This window comes from Acomys minous (genome assembly GCF_964271855.1).
Source record: "Acomys minous genome assembly, chromosome: 2".
NCBI lineage: Eukaryota > Metazoa > Chordata > Mammalia > Rodentia > Muridae > Acomys > Acomys minous.
In genome coordinates, this window is record NC_140484.1 from 108,282,821 (window position 1) to 108,301,117 (window position 18,297).

The 18,297-nt window shown below is 41.7% G+C and overlaps 1 long non-coding RNA gene across 2 annotated transcripts in view; it reads left to right on the forward strand.

Annotated features, from left to right (window-relative positions):
* LOC311592472 overlaps window positions 1-4,875 on the forward strand; it is a 65,266-nt gene extending 60,391 nt beyond the window's left edge. For both annotated transcript variants that reach the window (XR_014777422.1, XR_014777423.1), the window contains one exon: window positions 4,134-4,875. This is a non-coding gene — a long non-coding RNA (uncharacterized lncRNA). The remainder of the gene's footprint in view (window positions 1-4,133) is intronic.
* Window positions 4,876-18,297: the final 13,422 nt, after the last annotated feature.

Consider the following 18,297-nt stretch of genomic DNA (forward strand, 5'->3'; position numbering starts at 1 on the left):
GTACACTGAGTCTCCTTCCTCTCATATGCATGTTATCTCCGCAGATGCCACTTTAATTGTCCCCACATTCCCCAGTTTGACAGGACAGACCTTTAGTCTGCCTTAGCAAATTTAGGACACAAACATCACTTTGTCACAGCTGATCTTCTATTAATAACTGTCAGACAACCTGGGAATTGCAAGATTTCAGTGATAGCTTTGTCCTTTTATGAAGGGATACATTATTATCCCAGATGGCTATCTGAAACACAGAATATTACAGAGGTGAGGTGATGAAAAATGGGTAAAAAAAAAAAAAAAAAAGAATTCCATGGGTGTGCAGTTTAGTAAGTAAGCTAAATCTATGCCTATGCACCCATATTAAGTATTCATTTTCTGCAAAGCCTTTGCCATCCACTCATTTGGATTCAAGGAGCACATGGCAGAAAAGGGGCATACTGTAAAGACCCAGTGTCTCAAATGTCTACCTCCTCTAAGCCAAATTCATAGTCTGGGAATTAGAGCCAAATACCAGAGTGTGCTGTTAGTCATGCACCTAAGCACAGGCAGTGAGACTTGCTTTGTAGCAGATTATTAGTTCTTGCAAAGTGCCAGTGTTTGGGTTAAAGACCTATTTGCTCATCCCTAACTCCTTTTCTAACCAATGTTTTATTAATAACTTTATATAAATTGTACTAAGTACGTAGTATAAGCCTAAGGAGTCAACAATAGAAAGATCCACTTATCTAGGTAATCAATATAAAGGAAAAATAAGAAAAACACAGAACAGTGATCATTGTAAACAGACATTGTTGACACTTGTTATTAAACTCTATTTTATTGGAGTACTGAAGCCTCTACCTCCCTTCTGCCAACCCCTTAATCATGGGTATGAAAAAGAAGGTTAGTGGGGAGAGGGGGTGCAGAGCCATTTACTTTTCCCAGCTGTTTAGGGTCAATGGGCTATTTTTGGAACAATTCAAAGCAAGCAGGCTCACTGTACTGAAATGTTTCTCTCTGTCCACCTCCAAGCTGCCACACTGTCCATCTCTGGTGGTCTCTCCAAAATGCCATAGGCCAACCTTCTTTCTCATGGTTTTTGTATTTATCTTCCTCATAGTCCTCTTTGTAATGCATAAGGCCGACCCAGACCATTAACAACTGGCAAAGACCACAGGGGGCAATTATCAGCTCTGGGAAAGCTAATGGTGATGATCTCTTTACTTGAGGCTGCTCCTCTGGCAGCTCAGTTTGCTGAAGATTAACTTTTTTTTTTTTCTTGAAATGGGTGGTTTCTCTTCAACCCTTTCACCCTGTATGGCCTTCTGCTCCTTCCGGCTCCCCAGCCCACCCAGGGGCTCTGTGAACTTCACACTAAACTCCATCTCTCGGTTACAAGGTGTTCTCCCTTTCCCAGTGGTGCTTTTTGCCTTCCAACCCCTTCAAACTCTACCTGTAAACTCTCTAGTTGCACAGCCAACTCTGCAATCCTTTCCAAAATGAGAGAATTGGGTGAACCTTCTGATTATCCTGTTTCACCCATTCTTTTTGTTTCTCAAACTCTCGCATATCCACTCACAACTTTTCCAATTGTTCAACCATTTTCCCAATTTTTAAATTTTACTTTTATTGAATATCTGTGATTTACATATCATGTACCAAAATCTCCCTCCTCCTCCTCACAGTAAAATAAAAACAGACAAACCAAAAATCTTGTCATAGAAGCTGTAGTGTATCACGCAGTTTAGCCTTTTGTCCACATATGTTTACTTTCAAATGTTCATTGTTGGGAGTCATGGGTCTGGTTTGTGGCCCACACTACTGTTACTGGATCTGCACTGGCACTGCTGTCGGATATCCCGTTGTTGCTGTGTGTCAAGGAGATTCTTAATCTTTGAATCTGCAGGTCTGGCCCCTTCATGTGTTCCAACAGATTACATATGGGGTAGATGTTGGGGTGAGGTCCACTCAGAGCCCTGGATCAGGGTCCCCTCCCTTGTCCTTGGGGCAGAGCCAGCTCACCCACTTCCATGTCCTCAGGGAAGCACCTCTTCTCCTGCTCCCATGTCATCGTGGCTGGGCCAGCTTTTGTCATGGCAGGGCTGGCTCTCCTGCTCCCATGTCCTCAGGGCAGGGCCAGCTCACTAGCATCCATGTCCTCAAGGCAGGGCCCACTCTCCAGCTCCTGTGTCCTCAAGGCAGGGCCAGCTCTCAGGCTCCCATGTCCCCAGGGTTGGCTCACCTGCTCCCACATCCTCAGGGCAGGGCCAGCTCTCCTGTTCTTGTGTCCTCAGGGCCAGCTCTCCTGCTCCTGTTCAATTTGCCAGATTGTCACAGCCGTCAAGGCCTGGATGACCACCTACTCCTGTGGGTACTGGATCTTGTGGGCCACCAAGTAGGTGGCAAGTGGAGGCCCCTCAAAGTCTTCCTTGAGTAGCTCGCAGAAACCATTGATGTTGGCCCAGCTCAGCTCCTTGTCCTGGCCACCTTGTGGCTCTGTTGATTTGGAGTTTCTCGTTCCATCGCATGCTCCAGCCACCATGAGCCCTCGCCTCTGTGCTGCCCCTACTATGCACTTCTGCACCATACAACTCTTGGCACTGAGCATGGCCTCAGCCCATGAGAGGAGGTCCATGACCTGTGGTGTGGGTGGTGCAGTCCTCTCTCTCAGGCTCAACTCGAACAGCATCCCCTCCTCTAACGCTATGTCCTTGGCCCGCATTGCACAGGGCCACAACCCGAAAAGCAGTGGCTGCTGCATCAGCGGCAGCCCAGGGTCCCCGGGAGCTCACTGGCACATGGTCCCATGGTCCTGCAATGGGAGGGCATGGACAATCCATATGACAGGATTTCCTTCTTTCTGAGAAACACCAGCCCTGTGTTTAGGAGCTCTCAGTATGATGATAATTTGGACATGGTTCCACTGATATAAGAAAAGCTAGATTTCAGAGATTGCAGACTGTTAATTTTTATGATAATAAAGATGTCTATTCATTAAGGAAACACAATGGTCATAAATATTTCTGTACCTAATAGAGCATAAAATATTGGAACTAAAATTGACAGAATTGAGAGGGAAAAAAAAAACCACAAAAAAAGCTCCAACTATTCAAATCCTCTCCTCTCTCTCCTCCTGCCCCCTCCCCTCCCCTGACCTTCACTCCACTGCTTTTTCCTCTTTTCCCCTTCCCCTCTCCTTCTCTCCCCTCCTCTCTTCTGCTCTCTGCTCCTTTCACTTCCTCTCCCTCTTTCTGCTATACTCTCCTTGCCTTTCTCCTTGTCCCTTTCCCTCTTCTTTCCTTTCACACTCCCTCAATCACTCTTCTTCACCTCTCAGTGGGGGCACAAGTGGACACAAAATAAGTAAGCATTGTTCACATAGAAGATGAACAATTTTCTGAACCAGAGTCATCTGACTCAATTTATAAAATGTTCTATCAAAAAAAAATGGCTGGCTCTTAATTTTATATTTTTTACCAAGTGTACGTGGAACTTTCACAAAGACCTACTATATTCTGAGCCCGGAAACAAATCTCAGTTTATATCAAAAGATTCAAGATCTACAAAGTCTATTATTTTGGCACAATGGAATTTAATCAGTAATCAATAGCAGGACATATTTGAAAGGCTCCACATATTTGGAAATGAAGCTACACACTTGTATATAAGCTATAGCATAAAAGAAGAAAAATGAAAAGAAATTTAGACAGCATTTTGAACTGAGTGAAAACAGAAATGCCATTTCTTTTCCAGCACTGAATACAAACAGCTCTGAACAGGACAAATGTACAACCAGTGGTTTCTCTTAGACTCTTAAGGGAACTTAAGAGTGTGATAAATGATTTCCATTCTGAGGATACAGCAAATGTCACAGTTTAGGAACAGTCTTCCCATTTGTTTCTGGAGCACCCCTATGCCAAAATACAGGCCTATTCAATCCCCTTATAAAAGTCATGGTGTGCTTGTTTGTAACATATGTCGCCCCCCCCCCATGTACTTTAAGTCATGTCTAGATTAGCACTAACAGCTCATAAAATGTCAATACTATGTAAATAGTTGTTACACATTGTATTTAGTAGAGACTGATGGCATGAAAAACATCTGTACATGTAGGCATGTAATTTTGTGTTTTAACATCTCTCTCCCTTGATTAGTTGAATCTGCAGATGGGGATCCCATGGATATGCCTGGAGTAAAAGACCCTGTGTCAATAATTAATGGAAGGACACTTCTGAGGAATCGCTGCCAGCTAAGCGTGGAAATAGCATTGTGGGAATGTTTCCTGGAGGACTCATTCTTACAGGCATACTGGAAGATTTAATGTTGGGAATCCAATGAGGGTCACACAGGGAAAAGCCAATAAAGATTCCCATTACTCTTAATGGGAAGAAAAATCCAGAATGGCATAGTAGGCAGGAAGGCATGGATTAGAGATGGCCAACCCCTCACTGGCTATCCCCTCTGTGATTTGCACTGAATAAGGACATCACAAATCCAATCAGAAATACTGAGCCTTTGTTTCCTAGGATATGTACCCAAATTCTCAAAACCACTGCCACAAAACTGCCAGGGAGCATACACAGTCTACTAAGGTTTTCTCGCAACGGGCTTCTATATGACCTTCCACTAGTGATACTTCACTGGTACAGGACATTGTAAGAGAAAATGTCCCAAAGAGCAAATCCAATTGCTCAGGAGTCCACACTTTATCCATCAGCTGTGCATGACCTGGGATGGTTTAACCTTAATGAAATTTCTAGGCCTAATTTATACAAAAGCAGCTCCCCACAAGTCACAGCCCTCAGCTAATAGTCTCTAACCTTTCAGCGGGACAGTCCTTACTTGCAAAATCATGCACCCTGCCACTCAGAGTATGCATTAATTTTCTCAATAAATACATGCCTTTTCTGGACCATTGTGCATGTCCTGAAATTCTTTTATTAATGAGATTAGAGGAAGGACTCCTACTGGCCCTGTCAATGTCTCCTACAATCTATGGCTATGAATACACTTTCAGAGTACCCCTTAGCAAAGCCCTATATTCTGGGACTTATTCAGAGCTTTGCCTTATCTAAGCTTGAGAAAAGAAGCTTTCCCACCCTTCTCATTACTTTTTTCCTGCCTTGCCAATCTTGTGCAAAACAGGAAGGAAGACCAAAACTTGTGACTTGGAGACACACCTATGAATAGCACAACTTGGACATTAGATTCACTGAACGTTTGTGAAGTTGATAAATGTGTCCCTATCACTGGTGCTTAGCTAGAACCCACCAAGATCCTATGCAGCCACAGTGGGTGACAGTGGAAAGTCTGCAAAGCACTGGCTCCCTTGGGGAGAAGACTAACGGACGCCCAAAGATAGGGCAGCTAGAAAGGAGGACAGCAGAGGACTGCGCAGGTTAGCTCTGTGCCATAGTGCATAGAGTAGCTGCACTCTGAGTTATGCAAAAGTTAAGTCTTTACACTAAAAACGACTCTTCTCGATCTCTATCACCTGATGCAACGTGCCTGGCTTTCAACAACAACAAGACTTGCCAAAAGGCTTGCTGAAGCAAAGTCTTTACAGGCAAAGCGATGGACTCAGACACTGAATTTCCAATGAGTGTTATATACCTTAAGAATTTCAGTGGAAAAATCAGGCAACATATGAGAACAGATGAATGTTCTCAGCAGAGATACAACATTCTACGAATTAAAGGAAAATGTTACAAATATAATTTTACATCTTTATTACATAAATGATGAAAGCCATTGAGTGTCTCATTGGGAGACTGACTAAAGCTGAAGAGAGATTTAATAAGTAGGAATATGGGTTAAAAAAAATAAGGACTTCCAAAACAGAAATATGAGAAGAAGGAGGGAAGGAGGGAGGGAGGGAGGGAGGGAGGGAGGGAGGGAGGGAGGGAGGGAGGACGGAGAAGGAATTGAGAATAAGGACTATGTAACAATTTACAAAAATTGGAGTGATAAAGGGCAAAAGAGTGAACACAGAAGAATAAATATTTGAGAGGTGATCACCAAGAATTTTCCAAAATTAAGGACATATGAAGTCAGAGATTCAGAAAACTTAAGGAATATCAACCAGTCTAAAGACTCAAATCACAGAGCTAGATACAGCAAATTCCTTTGAGAAAATATGGACACAAAGACATTTTAAAAGAAGTCAGTGAAAATTGTACTTTATCTCTAGAGAATCATAGACATGTAATAGATAGATAGATAGATAGATAGAGAGAGAGAGAGAGAGAGAGAGAGAGAGAGAGAGAGAGAGAGATCAGCACCGAGGCAACTAGAAAAAGATGGAGTAAGATGTTTTTAAATGTTTAAAGAAAATTATAGTAACCCAGAAGTTTATAGCCTGAGACACTGACACTGCCTCTCAAAATTCAAGGAATAATAAAAAGGGTAATATACCTGAATTTAATGGAGATACATTTGTTCTGCAAAAGACATTCAAATGAAAATATTTCAAACACAAATGTATGTAAGCAGAGAAGTGTTCTTCAGTGACAAGAAAAATGAAATAGGCCAGAAGTTAAGATTTACTTAAAGAGAGAATATCAGGGAAATAAATATACACAAAATAAAACATTTTACCTTTTTTACGCCTTTAAGATAGCAGTTAAAATAATGATGTCTAACATGTGAATAAATGAAATAAATGACACAAAAGACACATGGGATAGGAGAGAGGAATCATATATTCTTTCATAAGGATGGTATTGTATTCCAAATAAAATGATACAGTGCAGTTTGGAAGAGGCCTTAGAATAGCGTAAATGAGTAGTTCAAACCTAAGGTGACCATTATGTTTTTTATCAAGTGCAGTATATTTAATAGACTGATGGAGAATAGAAAAATCATATAAAAGACTCATAAAATCAGAGAAGTCAGAACAAGAGGAAAACAAAGCAAGAGTACAGTGAGAGAAAACAGAAGCACGGTAGCTAGCTGCTGTGAGTCAACTGTGAACTGTCTCCCAGAATGTCTGTATCAATTGTTGGCTACCAACTATGGGACTCTGAGGAAGTACCTGTTCACACGGGTTTTTACTGTGTAATAGAGTAGTCCACTGAGCTTGTAAGTTGACAGTTTTATTGGGAGGAGCTGAGAACTGGAGCTTGGAGCCTGCTTGGGGGAAGTGGGCACTGGGGGCTGTGGATTTAAGGGTGCATCTTATGTTGCCCTTCCCAGTCTTCTCTGCTTCCAGTATGTAGTGAGGTGAGGGTATTTCTTCTGCCTTACCCTTTCGTCATGTTGCCTAAAAGCGATGGAGCTAGACAACTGTGACCTGAAATTTCTGAAATCATAAGACAAAATAAACCTTTCCTCTATTTAAATTACTCCTTGAAAACTCTGTCCCAGCAATGGAAATGTGAGTGACACATTAGCACACCACCGTGTCATAATCATACCATACTACAATCACACAAATGATTATAGTAAACTTGGGGAATTCTACATGAGAACATATAAAGGACAGAAACTGTTGAAGTCGGTGAAAAATAAAACCTGACTATGCTTTGCCTATAATAAACTATTAAGTATGATGACACATAGAGATTAAGGTAAGGGCATATATATATATATATATATATATATATATATATATATATATATATATATATATATGAAACATCAATCAAAAGAAAGCCAGAAGGGTTATATTAAGTACATATAAGATCACAGTTCAATCAGCTGTCATAACAAAGCTAGCTCTCTGGATAAACCCTAATATGTACATTTCAGCAACATACCTGTATATAAAATGCACCAAAGAAAAAAGATTGAGTGAACACAGAAGGATGACAAGATACAAGGGAAATATGCAAAAGTGGACTGCTTTCCAAATGGCAGCAATAAGCAACTGGAATGTGAAGCATAACAGAAAACAGACACTGACAACAGGAGCCAAAGTACAATGCTTATGTATGAATCTAGACAGTATAAATGGTCTCCCTCGGGTGAAAAAAAACTGAGTAAAAGTTACAGACAAAAGGAGCAGTACTGTGTGCTCATATGCTAGAAGACACGGGCTTCTTTGGTTATTTGAAGGTCTGTTATAAATTATGCGTGTTTGCAATTATGACATGTTCCTGACAGATGAGCCCTTTGTTGGTGCGTGGTATGTCTTGTCTTTTTTTTTTTTTTTGTCCTGTTTTGAGAAAGCTGTCATGTCTAATACACATGGGTGTAGGCTTAGATTTTTTTTTCAAAAAATCTTTTTTTTTTCAACCCTACTTTATTTAGGGTTTTTTATTTTTACCTCTCTTCCAACCTACCAACCAGAGATAGGAGAGAACACAGTTTACTAGGGCAGGGAAGGTGAACCTTTCCAGACGTAGTTCCTCAGGGCAATTCCACTTTGCATCCTGTTGTCAGGATAACAGCAGTCCAGTCAAATAACAAACACCAAACAGCAGCACGAACCAGTAGCAGCGGCACAATTCAGCAGAAACAGCAACACTCCATCGAATCGAGTCAGTGGACTCAGCTGGAGTGCTGTAAGTTCTCTGGAGTGTTTCTCTCTGTAAAGTGAAGTGCTAAAAAATGAAGACCAGGGAAGCAACGTAAACCATTGCTAGGTGTAGCGATGCAAAAGCATTGCCTCACTGCCTGTGGGTTGCTATTTATCTCCTCTCAGAGTCCACACAAGGTGGTTCTTACAGCTGGCAAAAACCATACCCCTTGAATGAGCCAATATCACAAGCCTCTCACAAGACAACTTCCAAGCAAAACATCGCATGCCCTCTAATGGGTCTGTTTTCTGCTATCAAAGGTCATAAGGCTGTCTTCAGTGGTGGAAAAACACTCCCACATCCTATACTTGGGAGCCAAAACAAAAATTACATCTACATGACACAACTGAGTCTTCAAAGAAACCAGAAACTTCCACCTCACATGGGATGTTCCTATTTGGTTTTACTATCCTTTTTCTTTTCATTTCCCTTCTGTGTGCATTTTCAATGTAACTGATGTCATGATTAGTATTTATTTTAAGAAAAAAATGTGTCCTTTAATTCTACTTTCCCTGATTTTGAGTTTTTGTTGAATATTATAAATTACATTCTTTCCCCCCCTTTTTATACTCTTCTTCCTCATCACTGCCTTTCTTCTTGGCAGTCTTGCCATACTTGTCCCATTGACCAAAGTTTTCTCTGTCCCCTGGGCTTACTCTCAATGTTTTTACCACCATTCTCACCAGTTTCATGTTGCAACTGTCTTCTTAGTTAGCATGGCTACTACCCTTCTGCCTGTTGTAACAGATTCCTTCTTAACAAGTGGGGCAACTGCATTTTTGTTTGTTTGCTGGCATTGTGTTGATTTTCTTGCCTTTGTTCTAAAGACACTCTCCTCTTCACTACTACCTCCTGACAGTTCTTCATCCTCAGTGTACTTTTCTACCTCCTTTGTAAGAGACCCTACTATCTGGGTGTCCTTTGCCTTTTTCCTGGCCTTTGAGAACTTCACAATGATGGCAGGTTATGATCATGGAGTATGTGGCAACTGAGTGCTGTAGATGAAGCTAAAGAAACACAAACAACAGTGACGGCAGCTGTGGGGCTGTCTTTGAACATTCTTTCTCTTTATCCTCTTCAGGGATTCCAATTGTGTATATGCTGGGACTCCGCAGTGTGTGCCCACACTTCCCTTAGACTGTTTTTATTTGTTTTTTTGGGGGGGGGGCGTGGGCTTGTTTTTTTTTCAGCTCTCAGGCTTTATTGTCTGAACAGTTCTGTTTACTATGTTCATGGGTTCTTTCCTATACCTACTTAAATATGCTGCTAAAGCATTGAATTTTCCTTTAGATTTTGTAATTTTGAACTCCATGCTTTCTATTTGATGTATTTTTAATAGTTTCTAACTCTTCCATGTCATCTTATTTAATGAGATATATTTCTCCTGCTTTCCTTTAGCTATCCTTCCTTATCACTTTGAGGTGTTTAGGATGGTAGAATTAAGGTCTTTACCCAGAAGGGAACTATCTGGCCATGCTCAGGAAAGGTTACTATGAATGTTTTTCCATGTATATGAGCCACATTCCATTTCTTTGCCTGCCTTCCACCTTTCTGTGGAAATCTAAACATTTTTCTGTATTGTAACATGGGACTCTGAGAATCAGACCACCCTCATTCCCTGGGAGTTAATTCTTGCTGCTTACTCTGGACCGTAACTGCCTTTTGGGGTAATTGGGGAACATCTTTTCCTAACTGGAGCCTAGTAGTATACTAGTGGATTGACAGAGAATGTCTTATAAACCCAGATTCCAAAATACAAACCAGTGATTAGCACTGTCTTGGTGATTGGATTAGCCCAGAGCTAGGCCACCTCTCCATAATGCTTCACAAGACCATTTACAAAACTTTGTAAGGGCTTTGTCATGTGATGTTTCCCCCCAGGGAAATATAAAGAATTGTCTATCTTTTCACTCCAAACACAGAACTAACCCACAGACCACAGAAAGGTTTTTGTCCCAGACTTTATTGATGATACATTCAAATGCAACTACAATCCCAAGAAAGTCTCTAGGTAACTCACAGGCAGGTGCATGATGGAACTGATCCAACCACAACATGGACACATTGCACATGGGAGTGAATTACTGAAATGTCCTCTCAGCAATGTATAGCATCCCCACATTGCCAGTCAATTGTGTGTCTCTGGAAATCTTATGACACTCAAGATTCCCATAATTCCCATAATTCTCCTCTCCTTATGCCATGGAATGTTCATGGGCCCTCTTGAGAGAGTCTCATCACAACTCCTCTCATCCAGGAAAGCAATGGCTATGCCAACCCAGATCAAACAGTTACATATAGCAGTCCTCCACTTCCTCTGACACTGACATCCCTTGCACTCTGTGTCCAATGGTACTCCTTGAGCCTGGGAGAGGTGATGTAGGTTTACGATGTCTTAGTTCATTTTGTGTGGTGACAAAAGCAACCGAAGGAAGGCAGGGCTTATTTTAGCTCACAGTAAAAGGTACCATCTACCGAGTGGGAGAAGGCAATGCAGTCAAAACAGGAGTCTCTAGCAGCCAATCACATCATCTCTGTAGTCAGAAGACAACAAGGAACCCAGGACCTACTACTGCCTGAGAAATGGTGTCATTTCTTCCCATCTCAATTAGTCTCCCACAGACAAGCCCAGAGGCCCATCTCTCAGGCCACTAAAGTCTGTCAAAATGACAATTAATACAAACTGTCACAGAAGAGAACAAACTTAACAGCCACATCCTATCACTTTAACAAAATGAGAGCTGTAGCTGCCTCTTTACTACAGTCTGTTTTCACAGTCCTTTGGCCTTCCAGTAGCAATTACAGATTCTCTCATGTGACCAGAACCTTAAATACAGTTGGAAAATATTTGCTACACTTACAACAGTTGCATCACTATTGCACCATCAGGCATGCAAACTACATCAGTAGCAATGGCCTACATGGTAGTACGGGGTCATAGAGGCCTCTTTAAGCACACAACTATACTCCATCCCTTGCACCTGGATTTTCCCATGTCTTCAGAGAGCATCCTTCCCATCTATGCTCATTAAAACTCTTAACATCTGATCTTACTGTTCTTTTAAAGGCAAATATATGGGACAGCTAAGGGTGAGCATTATATAATGAAACATTTTTTTACCAAGGCAGGACCCATTGAAGGTTTGCTATTGTGAGCTCCAAACAAGCATAAATTTATCCTAGGACTTAGCAATTACGGGTGTACAAAAACCAAAACAAACTAAAAAAAAGTCATCAACAAGACTCAATAAATAAAGAAAAGATAATATCACTGGTCTGAATTGGTGTAAAAAAAAAAAAACCAAACAAACAAAACCTAATGTTGGTGACAGCACTATGGATTTTGGACGTTGTGCCACCTAGCCCTCCACAATCTACAGTCACTCTCCATAAGCAACTCTACCTCCTCAGCCAACACAGATTGCCATTAAAAGAGCCTTGGACTGGATGAATAATTGCTCAGCCTTACAGACTTCCACCTCATCTCATCATGACTAACTATTCCTAAAGTTCGCATTCTCAGTCAAAATCCTATAGGATTGATATGCCACAGCAGTACATCTGTCCCTAGCATACTTTCTGGCAGAGGATAGATATATTCAGTCTATTCTTTCAGACCGGGAGGATAATTGCACGCATCTAAGACAAGCTTAATATTTTCAGATGAGCCTCCCTACGTCTAAATCCAGCCACTGATGCTCATTTATCCCAATAATCTTGGGAGGTTATGAATTAAGATACAATCAGCAATAACATCCGAATCAAGCACTCTACATATTAACGGAGCACCAAAATCTGCAATACAACACAGGGCCTCAAGCTACCCTAAGGTGTAGTCAATGTTAATCAACCATCTATGGTAGCAAGTGAGGTAATCTCCCAAAACAGGACCTTTCTCCATAGCAGATAGATATCCAACCTGTCCTTCGAGTCTCTGGCTTTTCAGCCTTCCAAAGCTCACAGGTACAGTACTTGGATTTCTGTCATTTTCCCCATGAGTAACTCTGGTACAACAAAAGGTTTTTTTTTTTCTTCCTATATTTGCTTTTGAGAAACCCAGATAGGCTCCCTGATCAGCTTTCCATTTCTCTGCATTAAAGGCTGGAGCTGAGAGGCACCTCTATCCCTTTTGTCTCATTCTTCTCTTCCTTTCTGGGATCCATGTTTTGTGTCCTGGAATGGATTCTTTGACAAAGATCTAATCTGCACTCTCTTCCCCTTATGTCCCCTAGCTCTAAGAACCAGCAAGCCAGTATGCTCTCCCTATTATCCAATCTATCTGCCAGGTCACATGCTTAACGTGGAGGATACCATCTGCTTGTCCTTTTCCTGCTGTAATTGTTTCCTTAAGTGGACAAATTCTCTCTGGATGGAAAGCTGAGCTTCAGTTGCATATCTTATCATCTGCAGATGGGGCAGCGAGCAGCTGTCACTACAGCTAAGAGGCACAACATCCCATACACATGAGGGAGAGGGGCAACCTGAGAGTCACCCGGAAGCATTGCACCCCCATTCATTTTAATTCAGTTAGTTCCTACTTGGGCTCCCAAGTGCCACATGACATTATCTGGGAAGATATAAAGTGATGCCTATTCGCCTCAGCTAGAGAAGGCACTAACAGGCAGAAGAACTGATTCTGTTCAGGTCCAGCCTGGGGAACCAGTCTGTTTACTTGAATTACTGACAGGTCAGGGGAGACTCAGATGCAGCTATAACTCTAGAAAGTAACCCTGAGGGTGGGGATGAGGTTGGGGGGGGCGGTGCAAAGGCAGCTCCAAAACCAAGAGTTTGTTTGTCTCTTATATAACTCAAAGGAGGGGCCTCACAAGGATCCCAGAAATACTTGGAAGACTGGGGAGTCTCTTGAGACTTGTCCTGTGAGCCTCCGGCTCCCTCCATGGGTGAATGTTAAAGGGCTCAGTGTTGTGAGGTAACCATTTCAGCAGTCGCATCTGCCTTGATTCAAAATGCAGTGAACAATGGTCTATGCAGAGGAGACACCCACGCTGTGGATTCACTTTAATGCTTGCAGAGAGCCTGTAAGCCCACTGCAGTCCAAAGCTTAGAGTCTCCTCGGATATTCTCTCAGCATGGATCCAGCCGTGACATGAAAACAGCGTTCTACATATTTCTCTACACTTGGAACCACCAACCAGGTTGCAGAATTCCCAAAGATTCAGCAATGGATTTTTTTTTAGAATTGTTACTGACTGATATAATTTCATCAATTCCAGGACACTACCAACTTAATAGTAAGCAAACATGAAAAGGTGAAAAATATCAAACAGGAGTGACTTGAAGGGAATATTCATTTAAGACTTGTGAATAAAATGTCCACAACATTATTATTTATGATTGCCCAACTATCCAAAATATCTTCTAGGGAAAAATGGATACAACAGTGCTGAATCTACACAACTGACTATAGCTGAGCAATTAAAATGAATAAATTGTTGGTTCAAGTAACCATATAAATGAACGCACTGCTTGATCAGAGTCGTCTAAGTCCGAGTTGCTGACTTTGGTGAGGAGATGAATGCGCTGTGACCTCTTGGCACACACTTGCGTTCTCCCCACTAGATGGCAGGCATACCTTTCCCTCCAGAGTCAGACCTGCTGAAACCATCTCCATCTGGCTGAAGCTGCTGGTTAAGTACCACTGTGCTAAGTACAAGAGCCTGGTCTCAGAAAGGCTACATATTGTGTCATTCCCTTATATGACATTCCAGAACTTTTAAAAAATATATTTTATTAATTTATTCATATTACATCTCAATTGTTATCCTATTCCTTGTACCCTCCCATTCCTCCCTCCCTCCCATTTTCCCCTTACTCCCCTCCCCTATGACTGTGACTGAGGGGACCTCCTCCCCCTGCATATGCTCATAGGGTATCAAGTCTCTTCTTGGTAGCCTGCTATCTTTCCTCTGAGTGCCACCAGGCCTCCCCATCCAGGGGATGTGGTCACATTCTGGAACTTTTTAATAGAACAGGAAATATGCAGAGGCTGTTGAGGGTAGGAGAAGGAAGAGAATCTGAACACAAGAGTACAAATCAAAGAAATGCATTGGACTGTTGATATTGAGCTGTGTCATTGCTGTCATCAGTACAGACTGATATGTATGTATGTATGTATGTATGTATGTATATGCATATATAGAATGCATGTATAGAAATATGTACAATCCCATGTAACTATAACACAAGTAGAAACAAAAGAAATGAAAGTTCACAAAACCAAGTAACCTCCAATTACCTGCAGTAGACTTGAAGGAGAACATATTAATAAATATAAAAAAATCATTTCACTTGTGACTCAGAAGATGAACTTGGCAGATGATGGTATGGCGAGGTTGAACCAGCTCTGTAGAATGTGTAATGAATTTGACTGGATAATGTTCATATGTTAGAAGTGCCTGCAGTTTGCTCTAGAGAGCCTGCAGAGGATAAGCAGAGATGCAGTGCAGTGGTCTTAACAGCCCCGGACAGAATGGGGCAGGTACATGTCATGGAGTAGGTAAAATGTGGGTCTTAGTAAGTCAGTGGATACATTCCATGGCAGAAGTATCTAACAGAGTTCGTTCTACATAGTACACTGTGTGAGCTAGCTCCCCCCAGGTTATGGTGAACAGCCCCAGTGGAGAACTTTAAGACGAGATTACTATATCTTCAGAAGTACATCCTTTCACGGTCCTGTTAGATCCCACAGCCCCGTTTCAGGGCTCTATCTACTGAACCATGTAGGGTATTTGGGAATCCTGTTCTCCAGACTTTGCAAAGTATGGAGTTGTTCATGATGACCTTCTCTTCTTCTTCTTCTTCTTCTTCTTCTTCTTCTTCTTCTTCTTCTTCTTCTTCTTCTTTGTTTTTTTTTTTTTCTGGAAAATATTTCTCGGTCTTACAGGGATTTTCTAAAAGATTCTATACTGGGATAAGTTGTACCCAAGAAGTTGATCTGGGTCAACTTTCTTCAGCACCATGAAATGTGCATATATCTGCTTCCTTTGTTAAGGGGTGGTCTTGGAAATAATGGCTTCCCTAAGGTTATTGTGTTCCATACTCTTCCTTTTCTGGTGACACACAGGAAAGATGACATACAGATAGGCATGCAGAGGAAGGAAATGGAAGATGGAGATTCTACCATGTACAGAAGGGAGAAACTACAGATCAACTAGATCTTCCATCAAAGGACTAGAAGAATAGACATTAGGCAGAGGAATGAGCCAAGTCAGAGTAGGGAACAATGGAAGCGGGACTATGGCACTCTGTCCCCGTGAATGTTGAAGATAAAATTTCAGTGACAAGACTGAGCTTCCATATGGCTCCAGCCTTTCATCAGACCAAGGAGATAAAATTATTCTGAAGTTCAGAACTGGAGAGACAAAGCTCCTGAGGTGAAAATTCTGCACTGAATAACTTCAGTGCCTTATTTCCATTGTACTTACATGAATGGCAGAAGAAGTGGAGAAGTATTTAGTACCTGGAACATCTCAGCAGCTAGATATCAAGGACGTAGGGGGTAAACAGAGCAGCGAGGATGGTGGCAATGACGTATGTTTATTATCAAACTTGATTTCCCTTTAAAAGCAAATGGAACATATTTCCAAGAACATTTAAAATATGCCCTTGAAAAAATGATAATTGCATATTTGTAGGAGGAGGATATAGTTTTCCAGGATGCATTTGGCCCAAGAGATGTTCTATTGGTAGTTACAGACAAATAAAAATGCCAACCAACAACTGGTGCGATGGCTCAGTGGGTAATGATGCTAGTTCCACAAGCCTGGCATTCTGCCTTCATCCCTCTAACTCACATAAAGAGAGCAGGAGAGACCCAACTCCACAAAGTAGTCCTCTGACTTCAACACACATGCCATGGCCTGTGTGTCCACACACACACTAAAAGAGCCTATACACATGTGCACACACACACACACACACACACACACACACACACACACACACTACATAATAGTAAGCCATAGCATTTAAGTGACAATCAAAGGAGCAGGAGAAATAATCTAAGAAGCATGTAGCAGCATGGGTAGTGTGGCAGTTTGAATAAGAGTGGCTCCCATAGGCTCATGTATTTGAATGTTTGGTTCCCAGTTGGCGGACTCTTTAGGGAGGAGTGGCCTTGTTGGAGGAGGTGTGTCATGAAGGGTTGGGCAGTGGGGCTTTGAGGTTTCAAAAGTCCATGCCAGGCCTGCACTCGCTCGCTTTCTCTCTCTCTTTCCCTCCCTCCATCCTCCCCCCCCCCTTCTCCCAATTAAATGGTTTATCTTATACATTTCTTGGTCATGATCTTTTCACAGCAATAGAACAGTAACTAAGACACTAGATTGTTTATTCCCTTCATTTCGCTGATACATGACTTACAAACCAGTCCCTATCTTTGACTGGAAGAACTGTAGGTCTGAAAGACCATTCAAAGTCCAGTGCTCAGGATATGTATTCCTAACTGCCCTGTCCTGACCCATCCACAAGCACCTGTCATCCCCACCCCTGAGCAGAGTAACTCATGAAGCTCCCTTGGTATTTTCCCTTCTCTTATATTCTCAGATTTTCAATTGGCAAATTAAGTTTGGTTTGGATAACTTAATCATTCAAATGCTGTTTTGGTGACACTAGTTCCCAGTGTATGATAACGAGAGTTACATTTATTTCCAATACCAACTAAAATGTTTTTATTTTATGGACTTTGCACACACAGCATTTGCATGTTGCCTGGCTTCCATACTGTATGATTTCCTAGCTATAGTTGCTTGTTACCACATGGTGTGCTATTGGCCTTGGTCAGCTTGGGTCTTTAAGTTGCCACTTATCTGAACGTGTTATTGGAATCACATGCAGTTCCCTAAGTAAAGTAGAGCAGGGTAGGACAGTTGAACTACATATGGCTGGACTCTGTCCTCAGAGATCTTGATTGCCAAGTCTGAGGAGGGGTTGATGATTTGACATTGTGAGTTCTAGTCTCATTTCTGTTGCTATGACAAAAACATTCTGAGAAAGAAAGATAAAAACAAAAACAACAAAATCACAAAGAAGAAAGATATTTTTTTTTCTGGCTCATAATTCCTGGTTACCGTCAATATAGGGACATCACAGAAGGAAGAGTTTGGAGTAGAGGGTCATCTGCCTAGGAGATAATCAACTACTATTATGGTGCTCAGTGGACATGATATTGAACTGACTCCTAATGGCTAAACATTATACCCTAGATCAATGCATTTCTCATTTCTCACAGCTAATAGTGCTTAACACAACTGGTCAAGGTGCAAAAACAAAAGAACGCAGAATGTTCAGACCTATAGAGACAGACATGGCAACAATCTCCCTCCTCCACCAAGGTTCAGGGGGGTGGGGATTGTTGGAAAAAAGGATACAGAAAGAGCCTGAGGGGGTCGATGCCTACAAAGAAAGACTATCTGCTGGGCATAGCAGGGAAGCTGTACTTATAAAGTCACAGTGGTAGCAAGAACATGTATAAGATTTGTATATTCCCAAGATAGACCAAATCCTAGTCCAAGAGAGGAGGTGGGCATGTGATCCCATCCCAAGCTGTGGAGCTATTGGCAGTTGTTAGCTGCTGGGAGAGAGAGAAACAGGTTCTTCTAAGAGTGTGGCTCTTGATAAATTGACACCGTTAGCAGCAAGCCCCACATATAGGTACATAGGGGCGGCATAAAATTGGTCATGAATGATTTTTATTTTTATGACACAAACTTGGGAGCTGAATTGAGAAAGAATTGAAACAGGGGTGAATATGACCTAAATACAGTATGGAAAACTCTTAAGG